Source organism: Canis lupus, chromosome 26 (genome assembly GCF_048164855.1).
Source record: "Canis lupus baileyi chromosome 26, mCanLup2.hap1, whole genome shotgun sequence".
Taxonomy (NCBI): domain Eukaryota; kingdom Metazoa; phylum Chordata; class Mammalia; order Carnivora; family Canidae; genus Canis; species Canis lupus.
Window position 1 is genome coordinate 2,544,727 of NC_132863.1, and position 21,277 is coordinate 2,566,003.

At 43.6% G+C, this 21,277-nt stretch overlaps 1 long non-coding RNA gene across 1 annotated transcript; it reads left to right on the forward strand.

Moving 5' to 3' along the window:
• Positions 1-393: 393 nt before the first annotated feature.
• Positions 394-20,952, forward strand: LOC140617958 (uncharacterized). Its single transcript, XR_012018105.1, has 4 exons — positions 394-1,331; positions 10,273-14,116; positions 14,390-14,559; positions 19,986-20,952. It is a non-coding gene; the product is annotated as an uncharacterized lncRNA (long non-coding RNA).
• Positions 20,953-21,277: the final 325 nt, after the last annotated feature.

Consider the following 21,277-nt stretch of genomic DNA (forward strand, 5'->3'; position numbering starts at 1 on the left):
TGGGTGGTTCTGTCCCACCTGCTCTGTCAATCTCCACCTGAGATGGAGGCCCGCACACAGGCTTGTTTGCTGTCCTCCTACTCTGACTGTGCTCCCCCACCCCATCTGCAGTCTTGCTGCTACTTGACCCTCAGCACTTAGCACTGGGGACTGCTGCATATTTGGGGTTTTCCCTGTGTCTCCCCCGAAGATACCAGCTCCAGGCTAGGGCGGTGGGGGTGGGGGAGAAGGCAAGGCACTCCTCTGAGCCCATCCTTGCCAGTCATAGGCTCTGCCTGTGACCTGGGGTGATCTCGAGAGTGACCTGGGAGGGGGAGACCTTGAATTTAAGAATGCCAGGAGTGACAAAGTGACAAAATGCTGGGAACCCAGGTGCTATCTGACCATTTTAATTAATTAATCGTTATTTATTTATTTATTTATTTATTTATTTATTTATTTATTTATTTATTTTAGAGAGCGTGCACTCTCCCAAGTATGAGTGCGGGAGAGGCAGAGGGAGAGGGAGACAGAATCCCAAGCCCAGTGAGTGACAGCCCACAGGAGGCTCCACCTGGACCTCAGCTGAAGCCAAGAGTCTGATGCTTACCCGACTGAGCCCCCCAGGCGCCCCACTGACCATTTTTTAAAAAGATTAGTTTCTTTTAGGGCAAAACTGACCTAGTATCATTTCTCATAATATACTGAATCCCCTCAAAAGAAATAATTCCTTTTTTCCCTCTGGCCCCTTTCTCTTCCTCCCCTCCCCTTCCTTTCCCCTTCCTTCACCCTCCTTCTCCCCTTCCCCTCCCTCTCTTCCCCTTTCCCCTCTAGGTCCCTCACTTCATCCCTGTCCTTTTGCAACCCTCCTCCTGGACCTCTGCTATGAGATCCCAGCTTTTTCCTTTCAGTTTTCTCTCATTCCCCAGATGAGATTAAAGTTACTTTCTCAGTGGACAGTTATTGTCAGACCTTCCTTTCATGCAACCTTGTAGTAGCCCAGAGATAGTTCCTCAAGCTACTAAAGGCCAGGCACAGAGTGCTGCTTGAAGAGGCAGGGTCAGTTACTGGAAAACCCACCTGCCAAGCCTTGAAATGCCCAAACAGCCCTGGGCAAAGGTGCATGGCTACTGGATGTAGAGTGGCCTCCTGGTCCTTGTTTGTAGAGCAGGGAAGCCGCATAGTCTCAAGGCAGAAAGGTACTGTTGAACTCGTCCAGACTGCATAACAGAAGCCTGACATGGAAGGTGTTCAAGTCCTGATTTGGGGCTCATCTGGGGATGCTGAAGCCTGCTTGGACCTGCTCCTGAGAGCTGATCAACTGTGGAACTTCCAAGATTCTCCAGAGCCAGGTATTAAACACAGCCATTATTAAAAAGTAAATTATAGAACCCCCCCAACGAAATAAGCCTAATATGGTAATAAACAAAGGTAATAGTTATCTAAAATTCATCATTTTTAACTATTTGACAATTCCATTACTGATGTGCTTCAGGTTACTTTCCTCCACCGTGTCTGTCTGGGGGAGGCCTATTGTGACAGTGGCTGCCTTGTTTTTTTTTTTTTTTTAAGATTTTATTTATTTATTCATGAGAGACAGAGAGAGAGAGAGAGAGAGAGAGAGAGAGAGAGAGAGGCAGAGACACAGGCAGAGGGAGAAGCAGGCTCCATGCAGGGAGCCTGACGTAGGACTCAATCCCGGGTCTCCAGGATCATGCCCTGGGCTGAAGGCAGCGCCAAACCACTGGGCCACCGGGGCTTCCCTGCCTTGTTCTTTTGCCTACCCTCCAATCGGCAACTTCACATGGCCTGATATTGGCCACAGTGGGAGTATTGACACCGGGGAAGTTAGCAAACACTACAAATCAGAACGTTTTTGTGTTCTGGAGAGCTGTTTTTCAACATTTACCAGCACTACTGGCTCCACCCTAGAACTGCATCAGAGTTTAGGTGAGTGGGCCTGAAATGTCCTTTTGAAAAGTTTCCCAGAGGATGCTGGTGGGACCAGCCAAGCAGAGTCTGCAGAGTGGATTTGGAAAGTGCTGAGCATCCATCCTTGCAGAGCTGGGATTTCTGCCAGTCAACGTTCAGTTGGTGCTTGAATGCTTCCAAAGATAGGGAACTCACTACTGCTAAGTAACCATTGGAAGACACTGACCACCCTATTCATTCATGGAAGGCTGGGATCTTCTTGTTGGCATCTCTGCTGATTAGCTCCACTCACGGAGAACTCTCTGCCCCTGAGTGAATTCTTCTGTCCTGGGATTGCTTAGACTCTTCCAGTTATTCATTATAGTGAATAAGACATTGTTCAACCACAGGTGCCTCTAGCAATCCTAATTGTCCCCCTTCCATGGGGTATTTAATAATACAGGGCTCCTCTCTTCCCAGCAAAGAGCCCTGTGAATACTCAGAGACACATCTAGCCCTACTGCCTTCTCTCGTACACATTTTCTCTTTTCCAAGCTACACGTTCCTGCTGCTCCAAGCCCTCCTCCCATGTATTGCTAAATTCCTGTTGAACATTATCTAGTTGGCTTAGCCAATCTTCCCAGTTCATTGAGACATATGTGGTACTGATGATGTCAATCAACTTATCACCTCTTATTTCTAGTTACAGGCTAGTCACCTCATCTAAGCCACTATAAAAGTATCTTATGGGGTGAGACCTCTAAATAGCAAACTTTCTTGAGACATTCAGGATGATAGTTGATTAGCAAATGTCCAGACACGTATTTGTTGCTGAAAGCAATGCTCCTCTGCCAAAAGTAGTCTCCATTTTTGCAGAGAATAAAATTAAGGAAGAAAAAAAATACATTGGCTAAAATGTTCTCAACTGATTACCAATCCAGAATGGAATCTTAAAGAACAGCTCCTTAAAGAGGATTTTTAATCATCCAAGATTCCGTGCTATGCTTCTCGCACTTTGATTCCCCTAAACACATCTGATTTGTATTTCCGAGATGCACTTTTCCATACATCTTGGCAAAGTTAGACTTCGGATTTCCTATCTCTTTCCCAGTACCAATGTGCACATAGCAATTGTCAGGAATTCAAAGAACACATTGTTGAGGGGAGATTGATGGTTATGTAATATCCTGAAACCCTTCAGACTGTGAGGATGGGCTGAAGTGATCTTTATGGATGCCCACAAAGTCTTCCTCTGCAGGTAGGGGCCATTGTCTGACCAGATAACTAAGGTGTGGCCAGAATAGTGCCTTATGTATACCTCCCCATGTCTTTTTGAATGTCCTTGATGGGCTAGAAGGATGTCCCAGGTTACAGAAAGAAACCTTCTAAGCACACTAAGTCAGAAACACCATCTGAGCTTAGAGTTTGCTGTGTCTGGCCCACTGTGATGATTAGAAGCGTTGAGCTCTTTCAAAGTCTCACTCTCTTCTTGGGGTGTGCTGTGACTGGTCACCCTGGGGGGTAGGGTATTGAATGCCTGTCTCTTTACCCCACTGTCCCTGAGACACATTGCAGTTCAGACTGCAGGTTGGGGTAGGGGTGGGGCAAGACTGCAGAGTAGGTGCTGTGGGGATGGCAGGGAAGTTTTCACTTGCTTTGTGCTATTTTGAGCAGGGTGAGGCTCTTTCAGATCTTGGCAGGACTTCATAGTTGACTCTGTTGGTGATTCTTCCTGGGTCATGCTCACTGGGGCTTCTCATCTCTTATCCCTGATTAGGGTCATGTAGTCCCAGGCATTTGTACCTAACAAACAACCTCGTTCCATGTGGACTCACTGGCATCCTACGTCCCCATAGCTCTTGTGGTTCAGGTCCCATGCTTAGACATACCTGTACCAAGCTCCTACATCTCCAGACCCAAAATAATGGCAAAAATCTTCCCTTTTAGGAAGAATCATTTTGACCTTAGCTCATTGACTAAAAAGGCCTGGAGTTGCTAGGAAGTGGGCTGTGGATGCAGTGTCTAGGGAGAGGACAAACCAATGTTTGCTATTTGATGGAAAGTGTGTGCAAACGTGATGCTTCTTAGAATAAATGCACATGCTCATCATTTTGTTCCATTTGCCTTTCCTCCTCCTCTTCTGAGCTAACATATTCAACGGGGAAGCATTTGTTCATTTATTAAAAAGTATACTTTTGTGTCTCTGATATGCATTCCTGGCATGAGGGACTCACCACAAAACATTTAATAATCCCATCTTTGTAGTGTTTACAATGGTTTTCCTGAGAGCTGATATTAGAAAGTAGGTGGTAGTCAGCTCAAAGGACATGTCTGATATCCTCATCAAAATTTATCACTTTCTTTACTTGTTATGTGTTCCTTTTACTGTGACAGTTGTCAGGGACTGAAGATTGGGATCCACATGGGCTGTTGTCAGGAAATTTTTAGCAACTGTCATAGTGGTTCGGGCTCTGCAGGTGGCTGAACTGGCACGGAAATCCTGGATTTGTTCCAGGCAAGTTACTCAACTTCTCAAAAATATGATTCCCTCACACACAGAAGGGCAGTGCTTCATAGGGTATAGGCAGACCTCAGAGATGTGGGTTCAGTTTCAGACCACCACAATTAAGTGAATATTGCACAAAAGTGAATCAATTGAAATTTTTGGTTTCCCAGTGCATATCAAAATTATGTTTATACCAAACTAGAGTTTACTAGGTGTGCAACAGAATTATGCCTAAGAAATAATGTAATTGAAAAATATTGCTAAAAAATGCTAACCATCATCTGAGCTTTTAGTGAGTTATAATCTTTTTGCTGGTGGAGGGTCTCACCTTTACGTTGATGGCTGCTGACTGATCAGGGTGGCGGTTGCTGAAGGCTGGGGCAGCTGGGGCAATTTCTTAAAATAAAACAATGAAGCTTAATGTGTTGATTAAATATTCCTTTCACAAATGATTTCTCTGTAGCAGGTGACGCTATTTGATAGCAATTTAACTCACAGGAGAACTTGCCTCACAACTGGAGTCAATCTTCTCAAACCCTGCCGCTGCTTTATCAACTAAGTTTATGTACTATTCTAAATCCTCTGTTGTCATTTCAACAATCTTCACAGCATCTTCACTAGGGGTAGATTCCATCTCAAGAAACCACTCTTTGTTCATCTATAAGAAGCAACTCCTCATCTAAGTTTTATCATGAGATGGCAGCAATTCTAGTTCTCTTGCTGTTTCCACCATGTCTGTAGTTACTGTTTCCCCTGAAGCCTTGAACCCCTCAAAGTCATCCATGAGGTGGGCAGCCCCAGTGGCTCAGCAGTTTGGTGCTGCCTTCAGCCTGGAGACCCGGGATTGAGTCCCGCATCGGGCTCCCTGCATGGAGCCTGCTTCTCCCTCTGCCTGTGTCTCTGCCTCTTTCTCTCTCTGTGTCTCTCATGAATAAATAAATAAATAAGATCTTTAAAAAAAAGTCATCCAGGAGGGCTGGAATCAACTTCTTCCAACTCCTGTTCATATTGATACTTGACCTCTTCCCATGAATTGCGAATGTTCTTCCTGACATCTACAACGGTAATTACTTTCCAGAAGGATTTTAGTTAACTTTGGCAATATCTGTTACTGTCCATGGCAGCTGTAGCCTTAAAAAGTATATTTCTTAAATAGGTCTTGAAAGTCAAAATAACAATTTAATCCATGGGCTGCAGAATGGATGTTGTGTCAGCAGGCATAAAAACAACATTAATCTCACTGTACATCTCCATCAGAGCTCGTGGGTGAACAGATGCATTGTCACGAGAGTAGGATTTTGAGAGGAACCTTTTTTTTTTTTTTTTTTCTAAGCAGTGATCTTGACACTAGGCTTAAAATACTCAGTAAATCATGTTGTAAACAGATGTGTTGTCATCCAGGCTTTGTTGTTCTAGTGATAGAGCACAGGTGGAATAATAATCCTTAAGGGCTCTAGGATTTTTGGAATGGTAAATAAGCATTGGCTTAAGTCACCAGCTGCATGAGCCTCAACCAAGAGAGTCAGCCTGTCCTTTGAAACTTTGAATCCCAGGCCTTGACTTCTCCTCTCTAACTATGAAAGTCCTGGATAGAGTCTTCTTCCTATAGAAGGCTGTTTCCATCAACATTATAAATCTGTTGTTGAGTATAGCCGTCTTGGTTGATTAGCTAGATCTTCTGGATAACTTGCTACAGCTTCTTCATCAACACCTGCTGCCTCACCTTACACTGTTCTGTTATGGAGGAGGCTTCTTTCCTTAAACCTCATGAACCAACCTCTATGAGTCTCACACTTGTCTTCTGAAGCTTCCTCCCCTCTCTCAGCCTTCACAGAACGGAAGAGAGTTAGGGCCTCGCTCTGGATTAGGCTTTGGATCAAGGGAATGTTGTGGCTGGTTTGACCATCTATCCAGACCACTGAAACTTTTCCCAGATCAGAAATAAGGCTGTTGTGCTTTCTTATCTTTTGTGTGTTCACTGGAGTAGCATTTTTAGTTTCCTTTAAGAACTTTTCTTTTGCACTCACAAGTTGGCTCTTTGGTGCAAGAGGCCTAGCTTTCAGCCTGTGTCAACTTTCTTGTCTGTTGCTGCTTTAAGGATCTTCTCTTTATCTTTGGAATTTGCAAGCTTCACTATTAAATGTCGAGGTGTTGAACGGTTTTTATTGATTTTAGTGGGGGGGGGGATATCTCTATTTCCTGGATCTGAATGCCTGTTTCCCTTCCCAGATTAGGAAAGTTTTCAGCTAGGATTTGTTCAAATACATATTCTGGACCTCTGTCCCTTTCGGCGCCCTCGGGAACCCCAATTAAACGTAGATTTTTCTTCCTCAGGCTGTCACTTATTTCCCTTAATCTATCCTCATGATCTTTTAATTGTTTGTCTCTTTTTTCCTCAGTTTCCCTCTTTGCCATCAACTTGTCTTCTATGTCATTCACTCGTTCTTCTACCTCATTAACCCTCGTCGTTAGGGCCTCTAGTTTGGATTGCATCTCATTTAATTGATTTTTAATTTCTGCCTGATTAGATCTAAATTCTGCAGTCAGCCTGTGTCAACTTTCAACATGCTTTCCTCACTAAGTTTAATCATTTCTAGCTTCTAATTTAAAGTGAGAGACATTCAATTCTTCCCTTCACTTGAACACTTATAGACAATTGTAAATTTATTAATTGGGCTAATTTCAACATTGTCCTGTCTCAGGGAACAGGGAGGCCCGAGGAGAGGGAGGTGGGTGGAGGGAACAGCCAATCAGTGGAGAGGTCAAAACACAGACAATCTTTCTTGATCAAGTTCATATGGGCATAATTTACGGTGCCCCAAAACAATTACAATGTAACATCAAAGATCGCTAATCACAGATCATCATAACAAATATAATAATAATGGGAAAGGTTGAAATAGTATGAGAATTACCAAAATGTGACACAGAGACATGGAGTGAGAAAATGTTGTTGGAAAAATGGTGCCTATAGACTTGCTTGGTGGAGGGTTGCGACAGATCTTCGATTTGTAAAAATCACAGTATTTGCAAAGCATAATAAAATGAAATGTAAAAAAAATGAGGCATGTCTATAGTTTGGAATTTTAATGAGAAAATGAAGGTAAGTAGATGACCATGAAGGCATTAATCTCCATGGGCACATATCCATGATGGACTGGCCCTTCCTGGGGTCCCAAGTCTGGAAGTCTGACAGGGCCAGAACCAGGGTCTCAGGCCAATGTAGAAATTTAGTGGAGGCCAGAACCAAGGCTCAGTGATAGGTGTTTGGCCCTAATCATCTGTTCAGAGTCCATTTTAACCGAATCATGTCTTAGTAAGTTTATCAGACAAGTCCAACTGCAAGGACATAGGACAAGTTCAGGCTAAGAGCCCAGGGATCCTTAATTACTTTCCAAAGTCAAAACTCATTAGGCAGAGCAAATTCAAGTATAAAGATTGTCCTAATTGGGTGGTGAAGATGTGAGAAATGAGTTCTCTTTGCAGATGGTGGGAATGTAAACAGATGGGACTAATATGGATGCTGAATTGATAAATTCCACAGTCACACATAATTACAGAAGGTCATATCGTTCAACCCAGTAATTCTCCTCCCGTGATTTATCTTAAGAAATAACAAGTGATCCAGGATGTGTGTATAATGATGCTCATAGTGATTATTTATAAAATGAAAAATCAATAGTGACATCTGTGCGACACTGAGTATCACATGTAAGAAGATGCACACGTGGGATTCTCTGCAGCCAGGTAAGTGATGGTGTGTAGAGCTGTAAGACTTAGACGTGTGGTAAAAGATTGGGCGTTCAAAATCCAGTGAGGGGATGCCTGGGTGGCTCAGCAGTTTGTGCCTGCCTTTGGCCCAGGGCATGGTCCCGGAGTCCTGGGATTGAATCCCATATCAGGCTTCCTGATTGGAGCCTGCTCCTCCCTCTGCCTGTGTTTCTACCTCTCACTCTCCTCTCTCTCTCTCTCTCTCTGTTCCTCATGAATAAATAAATAAAATCTTAAAAAAAATTCAATGAGATGTCAGTTAAGAATGAACCCTCATGTGGGAAACCTGGTCAGCAGCTCTGAGGGATTCTTGAGAGAGAGAAAGCAGAGGGAAGCAGAAGCAAAGGAACTGACAGCCCCACCCTCACTAGAGAGCAAAGTCTCAGAGGTAGGAGCCATTGGAGTTTCTGAGTCCAGGGGCATGAGGAGCTGGTGGAGCCACCTTACATCCTGTAAGGTGCTTTCTTTGGAAAGTTGAATCTGAAAACCCATTTCTCAACAGGATCATATGAGTGGGGCCATAAAGTCCAGGCAGAACACCAGGAACTTGGGGACCCTGGGTGGCTCCGTGGTTGAGCATCTGCCTTCCACTCAGGTCATGATCCCGGGATTGGAGCCTGCTTACCCCTCTGCCTGTGTCTCTGTCTCTCTCCGTGTCTCTCATGAATAAATACATCTTAAAAAAAAAAAAAAGGCCAGGAACTCCTACACCAGCAGGGAGCAGTGGGAGGGAAGCAGCCTCGTCTCAATCCTGGGAGAACCCCCGCTCTAGGCTCAGGTAGATGACACAGGCAGGTGAAAGGGATTCTCAGGTCCTAGACGAGCAGATCAACACCATGAGAGATAGACGTTGGATGCAACAAACAGGAATGACTCTTTTTTTTTTTTAATTTATTTTTTATTGGTGTTCAATTTACTAACATACAGAATAACCCCCAGTGCCCGTCACCCATTCACTCCCACCCCCCGCCCTCCTCCCCTTCTACCACCCCTAGTTCGTTTCCCAGAGTTAGCAGTCTTTACGTTCTGTCTCCCTTTCTGATATTTCCCACACATTTCTTCCCCCTTCCCTTATATTCCTTTTCACTATTATTTATAAGGAATGACTCTTGAAGAAACAGAGCAAACAGTATGAATTCAGCCTGAGCACAGGTAAGGTAAGTAATAATAGCACATGGTGAAAGCGGCTTTTTAAATATAAGGGGAGCTTTAGTACATTCAATAATGAGACCGGGTTTCATTTAGATACTTAGACATACTTTGGAAAAAACGAGATTCCTCTTTCATATCACTAATATTTCTGGAATTTGTTTTTGAGAAGGAAGTTAATATAAAAACCAATCTAGTTGTTATGCATACAGCATTGATGTAAATAAGACTCAATAGACAAAAGTTATTAGGAAAAACATGGACAGTTTTTAAAAAATAATTTAAAAAATCTCCATGGTAAAAGGTATTACAAACAAAGCTACAAGACACATAAAAATTGGGAGGAAAAATCTCATCTATATGTATATTATATAAAAATTTACTTCTAGACTAATAAAGAAGTTCCAAAATCATTTTAAAGACCAACAACATGGGGGCCAGGATATGACCAGGTTTTTCATGGTAGAGGAAATGTACCAGCCAATGTAAACATCACCACTATTCAGGGAAATCCAAACAAAAACAATCATGAGATATAATACTTTTCACCGGTTAGGCTGGCAAATATTAAAATGTGTGATGGTTTTAAGTGTTAGCAGGTGTGGGAAAACAGTTCCAGTTGTTGGGGAGAACAAATCAATACAGCCATTTTGAGAATAATTTGGCACATTTGTTAAAATAAAAGATATACACATATTTTGACTCAGCAATTCCTCTTTTCTGTGTCCACTCTGGAGAGACAAGCATATGCCTGGGGCTTTGGGGAGATGTTTGCAGCAGCAGTGTTTCCTAGAATGTGAAATTACATGCAGGATGAACGAGTGTGTGGTGTGGGCTGAAGGGGAGAGGATTCTACTTTCATATTGCTGGAATCTTTTGTGATGCATTCAGATACTGATTTTATTTATTTATTTAATTATTCATTCATTCATAGATTTTATTTATTCACTTGACAGAAAGAGAGGATGAGCAGAGGGAGCAGGAGGCAGAGAGAGAGATAGAGAGAATGAGAAGCAGACTCCCCTGCTGAGCAGGAAGCCCCATGCAGGATTTGATCCCGGGACCCTGAGATCATGACCTGAGTCAAAGGCAGACCTCAACCTACTGAGCCACGCAGGCACCTCTCAGGTACTGATTTTGCAAAGTGAATTGCTAGGTAGGAAAAGTAGATGACAGAATGAATTTATGTCTGTTAAAGAATTCTATGTATGTGTACATGTATAATACATTTACACACCAGAAAGAAAGACAGGAAAGAAAACCATCAAAACATCAGTGGTTTCAAGTGGGATCATAGATAATTATAAACTTTTTTTGGTTTTGTTTCCCTTATTTTCTAGTTTTTCTACAAAAACATAAATTATTTTGGTAGTATATATTTTTAAAGGACAGCATCACCCAGGGACCGCGAGCACCCTGGGTTGATTTCAGAGCATCGTGAGTCTTGGCTGTGGCAGGGCTGTGGGCAGACCTCATGGCCTGGTCCATAGGTTCATAGGGAAGGGCAGGGAGGAGCCAGACATGACAGAGGGGCATTCTAGGTGCCTGTGGAGTATCCAGACCCAGCATCCTTGTCTGGAGATGCTCTGGTTTTTCTGAGGTCAGAGCATCCCTCTTATTCCTTCACCATGAGCCTGGGGTGTGGGTGGGGACCATGTGCTTGTGTGTCACATGAACTTCCTTCATATTCTGCCCAGCTCTATTTGTTTGATACTTTCCACGTGGCTTGGTGGGGTCTTACCTACAGCAAAGCCAGTATGTGTTACTCCAGGGTGGACACAGGCAAATGCAGCCTGTGATAGGCCATGCCCACCCTGGAGGCTCCGTGTGGGCCGTGGTCACGTGCCTTACTCACTCACTTGTGCCTCCTCCTGGATTTGCTGCAGGAGACTTAGGGGTTCTGTGTGCAGAAGCCTCTCAGACAGTGACTGAACAAAGGAGAACCCGACAAATGAGTAAAAGTCACTTGATGATTCACAAACTGTGGCAAGAAGGAAATGTTTCCCAAGATGAATATGTCATTTTCTCAAGGTCTGGCTGAAGGTTTAGGAGGAACTTTAGCCACCCAAAGGAAACTAAGGGCCCTAGTCCAGAGCGAGAACCCTGGACCTGGCTGTGATTCTAAGCAGGCTCCACTTCTGTGAGATATGCGTCCTCAGTGAGCATCCCCAGCTCCCCAGACAGGTGTTGTGCTCATGCTCCCTGAGAGGTGGGTAACTGAGGAACCCTTGCTCTTGCTTAACCGGCTGAGGCTGGATGAAGCACAGGTCTTCAGACCAGCTTTCCCAGAGATCAGAAACCACCACTAAAGCAATAATGAAGGAACATATTATTTTGGGGTCTTAACCTAAATTCTAAGAAGTGCTGTGACTTCTGAAAGCAGGCCCGGACTCCTGAGTCCTCCCGGGCTTCATGCAGGAAGATTGGGTCAGAAATCCTGGTGCTCTAGCAAGACATCTGCTTTGGTTTCCAGCATCAAAGAGATTGACTGAAAATCAGACCTACATTCCAGGAGTCTGAGCCAGTGTGTGATATTCCTATTCAGTGGGTCCTTGGGTATCATTCTGCACCTGGAAAAGTGCAGACCCTCACTGAAAATCCTGGTGGTTTCAGCAGCTAAGAAAATAAAACCTTTGAAATGAAAACTAGAGAGAGAAATCCTTTTTCATAAGTATTAAAGCAAATTGGGGAAAATGCTGTGACTAAATTATGGGTGTGTATGGGTCCCCAAACACACGACCGCTTGTGTTAGGTGTTCTGATGCACACCCAGCCACTTGTGACCAGGGAGAGAAAGATCACAAAGTCAGATTCTTCTGCAAACCACAGGTCGGAGGCAGTGTCCTGTGGGGTGGACCTGAGACCTCCAATGTTCGGACAACTCAGTTTCTGCCCTCCCTCCATGGGACAGTCTCAGTGCTGATCCCTGAGCTAAGCACCATGGGACAGGTGTGAGCCAGGCATATATAGGCTCTGTCCTCCAGGTGGGTGTTTGGGTTAAAGTAAGGGCTTTATCCTGGAGGTGCTGCCCGGAAGCACAGGCATGGGAATGGGGAGGGGAGGTATTGAGCGAGCAGGAAGGCAAGTGTTATCCTGCACGTTCTCATGTGGGCAGCCAGAGCTCAGTCCTGAGGGATGTCCAGAGCTGTGCGTGGACACACACAGGTGCACCCACAGACACGTATACGGATACACACAGGCACACTCATACATCCACACATACATACAGATATACACACAGACAGACAGATACACCTGCAGCTACACACATAGATATACACAAACACACACACAGGCATAGACACAGACATACACAAAGAAACAGACACAGATACATATGCAGATACGCATACAGACACACATAGACACACAGATATACATAGACACACACAGCTACACACACAGGCATATATATAGGCACATACACAGATATACACAAATACAGACACACAGATACACAATACAGATATACACATGCGCACAGATACACAAATATGCACAAAGATAACGTATACAGATACAAACACAGAGAGACACAGATACACACACAGATATACACACAGACAGAGATGTAAAAACACAGGCACACACATAGAAGCACACACAGACACGCAATATACACACAGACACAGGTCCATGATGGAATGCAATCCCAGCCCAGAGGGGAAGAGAGGTAGACATGTGCACATGCATGTGTATGTGTGTGTGTGTGTGCATGTGTGTGACATGTGGTCACTTAGGGACAGTGGACCAGCAACTTCTGCTTATGTACCAGTGGGACATAGACTTCTAAGTCTTCTACTGTGTGCATTAGAGATAGAAAAGAGAAACCTACGGATATGGAGGAGGGGTGGAGAAATACCCTGGAGGGAAGAAAGGATGGACCTTCTGAGACTCTGGGTGGAAGCAGAATGGCATCAACATGTCCTTAAGCAAGAGTCCTGCAGATTGTCTCCATGGAAGGGAGGACAGCACAGAGGCTAAGACCAGACCTCCCATGCCCGATGCTGGGTCGATCCATCCCATCTGTATGGTCCTGGGCAAGGTCCTTATTGTATTCTGTGCCCCAGGTTCTTCCTCAGAACAGTGGTATGACAGTAACTGCCTCAAGGATCGTGGGAAGGATGTAGAGGAGAGGCATCCATGTTGGTCACTGCAGTGGCTGAGTGTGATGTTTCAGCTTAGTTGCTCAGCTTGGGGGAGAGAACGAATTAACCTGCCCATGGAGGGGTAGATGGTTTCTAACAAGAAAGTCTATATTTGTTTCCTGTATACTTTCTTCCTTCCTCCTTGCAGAGCTGCTCCCACATGTTCATGGCCCTTGTGATGGCATGTTGTGGTTTCAGTTTCAATGAACTAACTGGGTGTTTAGATCAGCAGTTGGTAAGCTATGACTCTTGGAACAAATCTGGCCAGCCACCATTTTTTTCTGGTTGGGAAAAAAAATCAAATGATTAATATTACATGCAATGCAAATATTATAGAAGATTCAAAGTTCTGTTTTCCATAAATAAAGTTGTATTGGAACACAGCAACATCCATTTGCTTATATTTTGCCTAAGTTTGCAAAGCCACAGCAGTTGACTAGTTGCAACAGAGACTGAATGGCTTGCAAAACCTGATGTATTTAATATCTGCTCTTTACAGAAGAAGTTTGCCCACCCTGGTTTAAACTATAAACTGCCCAGCAAGGATATCAGGTCAACCCTGAAGATCAGGAAGGGTGCAGGACAGCCTCCTGTGCCTGTTTCCCTAGGAAGGAACTTCTGTGGTCACCCAGATGCTTCCTTTCTGCAGCCAGGTATGAAAGCAAGTCTTCAAGTTAAGGCACTGAGGTGAAGCTTGGGGGGAATGCATGAGACTAGTGGTGCCTGGAATGATGTCAGCAGCTCTAAGCCTGGAGATTCTAGACCTGGTAGCCTGGTAATGTCTCCTCTCTGCCCTCTGCACCCCACTGTACACATTTACCTGGAGCTTCCAAGGAATGGTTTGGACAAAGCATAAGTCAGGGAGGCTTTTTCCTACAAGTGAGATGGTCATGCACATCTTGAATTCAACATGGTATCATTTTTAGAGATTTTCCTCATGAAAGGCCCAGAGTCAAGAAGAATCAGATGAGTCCTTTGGTGGTCAGTGAACCGAGTGTGTGTCTGATGGCCCTGAGTTACATGAGCGCTGGGCTGTGAAGGAAGATATGCCAGCTGCCTCCCAGTTCTGATGAGGACAACCCCCAGGACTGGCCAGGTAAGAATGGAGAAGGGCTGGCTGGGCTCATCCCCTTTCCCTCCGCCACGGGCCCTCATGCTCCTCTTGAACACCGGGTTGACTGGCTATTCCGTGCCACCTGACCCCTCACAAACCCATCTTCTGTTATCCACTTCCTGCACCAATCAGTCCTTTCCTGGCTCTTAGAAAGAAGCAGCGGTAGAGAGCTTATCTGCATGAGTGCGTGAATGCTGCAAAACGCAGCAATCTGTACTTTGGAAGATGTTTGTTTACCCAAAGGATATTTGTAGGATTATGTGGGATCAGCAGTGTTATTTTAATGCTCTTTTCTATGTCTTTCTTTCTGTCTGTATGTACTTATAAAATATTTCAAACAAACAGAAGAGTACATCAAATTATTTAACAAATGACCTTTTGTGATTTTTTTATTGCGGTAAAATACACAAAACATAATACAGTAAAATATGTAAAACATAGCCATTTATTAGTGTATAGCTCATTAGCATTAACTACATTCACCTTATTGTGAAACTATCTCCACCAACCATCTCCAGAGCTTTTTATCTTCCCCAACTAGAACTCTGTCCTCACTAAGCCCTAGCCTCCCATGTCCCTTCCTCTTAGCACCACTTGGTTGTTTTTTTTTTCATATTTATCTTTGCTGAAAATATATAGCTTGCATGTTGATTTTGTTCACTATAAAGTAGCCTTCTATATGGATATGTCACAATTTATCCATTTTATTATTGATACATTGTGTAGGTCATTTCAGTTTTCACCTGTTGCAAATAGTGCTTTAACACCCCCCCCCCCCACGCACACTATGTGCTTATCTACTTGTGCACACATTCTAAGAAATTGATGTCTAGATGATCTAGAATTTCAATGGCTGAGTTATGGGGGCAAGCCTGATTTTCAACACTGCCAAATCTCATCAGTTTACTCCTCAAAGCTGTCTTTCAGATTTCTACTCCCATCAATTCTGTATGAAGATGCATAATTCCCTACCACTTCTCCAAATCTTGTTTGTATGGTATTAAGATTATGTTTGTGTTTTATTTTTTTTTATTTTTTTATGTTTGTGTTTTAAAATATCATATTAACAATTAATATGATAGTGCAATTGAGGATTCTTAATGGCCAACATAACTGTGTTTCCATTTTCCATTGTTCTGATAGTCTGCACTTTTTTAGGGGGTTGCTGGGAAGAGTAACCTGATTAATTTTTAATTTTTGTATATTTCACCATTTTGATGTGTGTGCGTGTGTGTGTGTGTATGGAAGTGTACATGTGTGTGATGCAAACTGTCACAAACCTTTTGAAGGATGAGGGGAGTAGAAAGAATAAATGCAAGAAATAAAATGTTCTAGATGATAGATGAGAGGATAGGATTATATGTCAGGATCCCTCTCCAACAAGATCAGAAATTCAACTAAAGCTCCATGATATGACTTGAACATTTTCATCTTTTAACTGCATTAATAAAATTGGATTTGATGTATAAATATTTGATTTGAACCTGGTTTGGGGCATTTATTCATTTCTTTTTTTAAAATTGGGGGCAAGACAGGGTCAGGAGTTGTGTTTGATAAAGGAATGATTGCATTTTCATCTGTCCAGATGCTAGGAGGTACTAGGTGATGCCTTAAAATAGGAAAGAAAGAAACAAAAAAAAGGAAGTCCAAGGATGGAAAAATGTGTCAGTTAGAATGCTTAACACCACAAGCAAAGGAATACTTGACTCACATAGGCTTAAATGACAAGCTGGCACTCTTCCAGAAGCTCTGAAAGGGGTTGTGCTGGCCTGGGCTCACTGGCTCACTGGCCAAGACTGACCACAGGAGCAGGTGTAAATCAAGGCTTGATGTGCCAACACAATGGCTCCTGATTTCACCTGCACAGCCTATTTGCTCACAATGAACACCTCTGATTTAGGGGGTAAATAAGGTTTATCTTTAGAAGAAAATTAATTGAAGCAGAAATTTGGCTTTGCCCAACCAGCCTGAGCCAAGAACTTGGCTTCTGCCTGCTGTGCTACTACTGTCTTCTGACTCACCCAGGACGACTGGCTTCCTGAGGGTGTGGCAGGGATCTAAAGAAACCATTACCAGGACTAACTAGTTAGTTATTGGCTCCTAGCAGAATAGATCCCATAGGTCACCTTATTGACCTACATATTTTTTTTGACCTACACATTTATTTGGAAAATATGAAGGAGGTAAGTTTTCTCCCTGGTTCCAGGCAGTGTTCTAGGTGTAGAGCTCAGTGTGGTGTGGAGGAGACAGGGTGGCATAAGCTCAGGGTTTTTTTTTTTTTTTTTTTAATTTTTATTTATTTGTGATAGTCACAGAGAGAGAGAGAGAGAGAGAGAGAGAGAGGCAGAGACACAGGCAGAGGGAGAAGCAGGCTCCATGTACTGGGAGCCCGACGTGGGATTCGATCCCGGGTCTCCAGGATCGCGCCCTGGGCCAAAGGCAGGTGCCAAACCGCTGCACCACTCAGGGATCCCCATCTCAGGGGGTTTTGATGGCAGATAGCAGTGCGCTGGAATTCTGGAATTGCCCCACAGCTGAGTGTCTGTGCACAAATCCACATTCCCAAAGCTGCAGTTTCTCCTTTTTTTGAGTGGGTAATGGATGGACACTACCCACAAATCCACATTCCCAAAGCTGCAGTTTCTCCTTTTTTTGAGTGGGTAATGGATGGACACTACCCACCTTACAGGACTTGATTTGCTTCTAAGTGTGTGAACAAGATTTTTAAATCCTTGTCTATGCTTGCTCCTCCTTGGGCAGGGCAAGGACTCTCTGGGGTAGAGGGCATAGATGAGTGGATACTATAGGTATTTCTCATCTCCTTGGGTTGTGTGTTAGCTTCTTCCCAAAGATCCAGCCCAGCCTAGGCTTTGAAATATGACCATCTATCTTCTGCCCAGTGTTACGAGATAACTTCCTGAGGTGGCCACCCCTCAGCTACCTAGCTTCCTGTTTTGGGAGGCTGGTCAGGTGTATAGGGACATCTGGAAGCTGCTGGGGGAGGCAGGGCTGACCCTCAAGCTCAGAAACACCACACTCTGCTCTTGTGTCTCTACTGACCCTTTTCAGCAAAGACTGGTTTGTTTATTTATTTATTTATTTATTTATTTATTTATTTATTTATTTTTAAAGATTTTATTTATTCATTCATGAGAGACACAGAGAGAGAGAGAGGCAGAGACATAGGCAGAGGGAGAAGCAGGCTCCATGCAGGGAGCCCAACATGGGCCTCGGTCCTGGGACTCCAGGATCACACCCCCGGGGCCAAAGGCAGGCACTAATCCGCTGAGCCACCCAGGGATCCCCAAAGACTGGTTTATATGGTGTTGTAGCCAATGGAAATCTCTGCTAATTGATGCAGGGGACCCTGGGGCCTGAGCAAGTTAGTAAAGAATACATGAGGAGTTACAAGGCAGTCATTTTCCAAAAGTAGGAGTTACAAGGCAGTCATCTCCCAAAAATGCTCATCGGGGTTCTTATACAAGTTGTGAAATATCATGGGTTCAGTCTTGGCATAGAACCAAAAGTTGGTGCAGTGTACTTGTAAGGAAAAAAAGGAGAAAGAGCCCTCTCAACCCCAGGAAATTCCTCATTAGCCCGAATTATAAACCAAATCCCATTCAGGAAACCCACAATATGTCATTTAAATATTAAATTCTCAACTAAGTTTATAAGCAACCTGTGGTGAAGAAAACTGCTACTGGTATACAACGTGTTGGCCACATGTAGGTAATCATTAAATATTTGATCACTGGTTGGTTTTGATTAAGCAAAAATATTTTGTTCTACTCTGTGATGGTTAATTTTATGTGTCAATTTCACTGGGCCATGGGGTGCCCAGATACTTGGTCAAACATGATTTTGATTGTTTCCATAAGGGTATTCTTGGATGAGATTAATATTCAAATCCACAGATTGAGTTAAGCAGATGGTCCTCCATAATTTAGGACCTCATCTAAGCAGTTAAAAGCCTGAATAGAACAAAAAGGCTTGACCCTTCCAATGTATGAGAAATTCTTCTGCCTGAGAGTCTTCAAACTGAGGTAGTAACATTTCCCTACCATTGGCCTGAAATTGAAACATTGGCTCTTCTCGGGTCTCAAACTTGTTGACTCACCTGAAGGTCTTGACACTTGCTAGTCTCCATAACAATATGAGCCAATCCCATACAGTAAATCTCTCTATCTCTGGAGAACCGTGACAAATACATACTCAAACTTGTTGAAAGTATATAATCTGGGTATGGCAAACAGGCCAACGTTGCTCTTTAAACCACAACACTGTATCCTGGATCTCCCAGAAGGAGTTACTATGCATACCTCTCTTTTGCAACTGCTCAGTGCATTCCTATTATATACCTCATTAAACCAAAGTTTAATAATCAAACAGATGGCTAAATCCAATTCTTACAGGAGTAATTATAAACTCCTAAGGCAAATTACTACTTTTTAATTGAAGATATCAGAAGTACATGGCTCAAATGTATTCTTTTTTTTTTTCTTTTCTGAGATTAGTCAACAAATACTTACTGAGCACCTATACTATATGTCAGACCCTGGAGATGCAGTGTCTCTCACATGTGATCATAATCCAGTGGGACTCTGAAGAAATTGGGCACATAAGTGGTGCTATGGTCCCAAAATCTATCAACTGTCCACCGTTTGTCACAATCTGTACTCTGGATGTTACAACCAGCATCTCCTTAAGTGTGGATTTCTATTAGAATATCTTGGCTCAGGAATCTGTAGGAAGGAAGACAGATAAGACATTGAGCAACAAGGACTCCCTGGGCCTGACAGGTTTTCCCATTGAGTTGGTATCATTTCAGTCTGCACTCTGTATGCATTACCCTTGGGGGATCAATTTTGTGCGTGGAATTTCCCTTTATGTTGGATGGGATGTCATGGGAGAGGTGATATAACCTGCTATCAGCATCATCCTGGCCAAATATGGACCTCCCCACTCATCCCCTTTTTTATTTTGAACAATGACTTCATATCCATAAGGGAAATAATAAGATTTGCTGTGGGCAGTAAAGCCAGAACAAACATGTTTCCTGGCCCAGGTGGAAACCCACTCCGGTGCTCCTGAGGTGTCCTGGAAGCACAGCCTGTCCACTCCTTCACCTTTGCCTCTGCTGCCTTTCTCCCAGCAGAAGCAGAACAGTGCTGGAAAGTTTTTTTTTTTTTTTCAAAACAAATATTGGCAGTGACACACGAGGCCTGTGCTCTTGGAGTGGTGTACCCTTGTCTCCGTTCTTGCTCATGGTTGCTATGGATGGGCAGAATTTTTCTGGAACAGTATCTCTCTTAAGTTTACCTGTTGCCTGGGAGACCTTTGTGAGGGACATTTCGGGCATGCAGAAAAGTTTAGTAGTTCACTATCTTTTTCTTTGACCTAACCTCCAGGTCAGTTGTCTGGAATCATCACTGAACTCCCATGGCTCTTTCAACTGACTACATAATGTGGCAAAGTCAATGCTTATCTGCTTGGCTAGGTGACAAATGTGGACATATTTGACTTGTTATTCAATTTCTTACAATATTCTGTCAAACTGAATTTAAGTATGTAGTCATTAAGGACTTAAAGAAATATATGGAAGACATTATAGGGACAATTGATGGAATTTGAATACAGACTGTGCGTTAGATAATAAGATTGTATCAGTGTAAAATGTCCTGATTTTGACAATAACTTCATAGGAATAAAGATGTCCTTGTTCTTACGAGTGACACACTGAACTTTGTGGTGAATCAAAGGACAATTTCTCCTACTTAATCTCAAATACTTAAGAAAAAACAGCAAGAGAGATTGATTAAGTGAATGGGGCAATATGTGAAACTGGTGAACCTGGATAAAAAAAAAGAGGAGTTCCTTGTACTATTCTTGCAACTTTTCTTTAAGTTTGAAATTCTATCTAAGTAAAAAGTTACCAGGAAAGAAAGGTGTGCAGTGGAGGAAGCAGATGTGAGGTGTGCGCATAGCCAGGATGACCTGCTCAGACAAGCTGGAAGCAAATGTGGACTTGCCATTTATTTTTCAGCCACTACGTATTCATTGTCCCTGTTTGCCTTAAAGTCTTAAAGGCTGGAAGTTTTCCTTGAACTGCCCTGGTGCTTACAGACAAAAGAGGGAGGAGGTCAGTCTTCATTCCACACCCAAGTGCCCAGAGCCCGCTGCCACTTCTTCCTCCTGCCATGAGGTGTCGCTGTGGAAGATGCGTCTTTGGTATCAGTTGTGTGAGGTGCCTCAGACCTGGCCGGCTGCCTTGGACTTGGAGGGAAAGCTACCCTGCATGTACCAGGTGCTGTGGAGAATGCACAGGAGGTTAATGTCCTTTGGGGATCGTGATCAATAAATATGCAGTGAATTAAAGATTTTGCCGCAATTCCTCACCCCTCCCTGTGTCCATGTCCTTAGCAATATGATCTTGACCTTGCAGCTCCACCCATTTCCTTTCCTCTGGAAGCTGAACAGATCTTGTGACTTGCTTTCTGAGATGAAGCCTCAAGAAGCCTTGCATGCTTCTGCCCTCTCTCAGAACCCATGTAAACAAGCCCATCCTGGCCTGCTGGAGGGTAAGAAGCCACCATAGCAGAGATGAGTGGTCCCAGCTCAGGCCACCCTGGGCCACTCAGGCCCCAGCTGACCCAGCAGCAGACTACAGACCGTAAAGGAGCTCAGCTGGGGTGAGATAAAT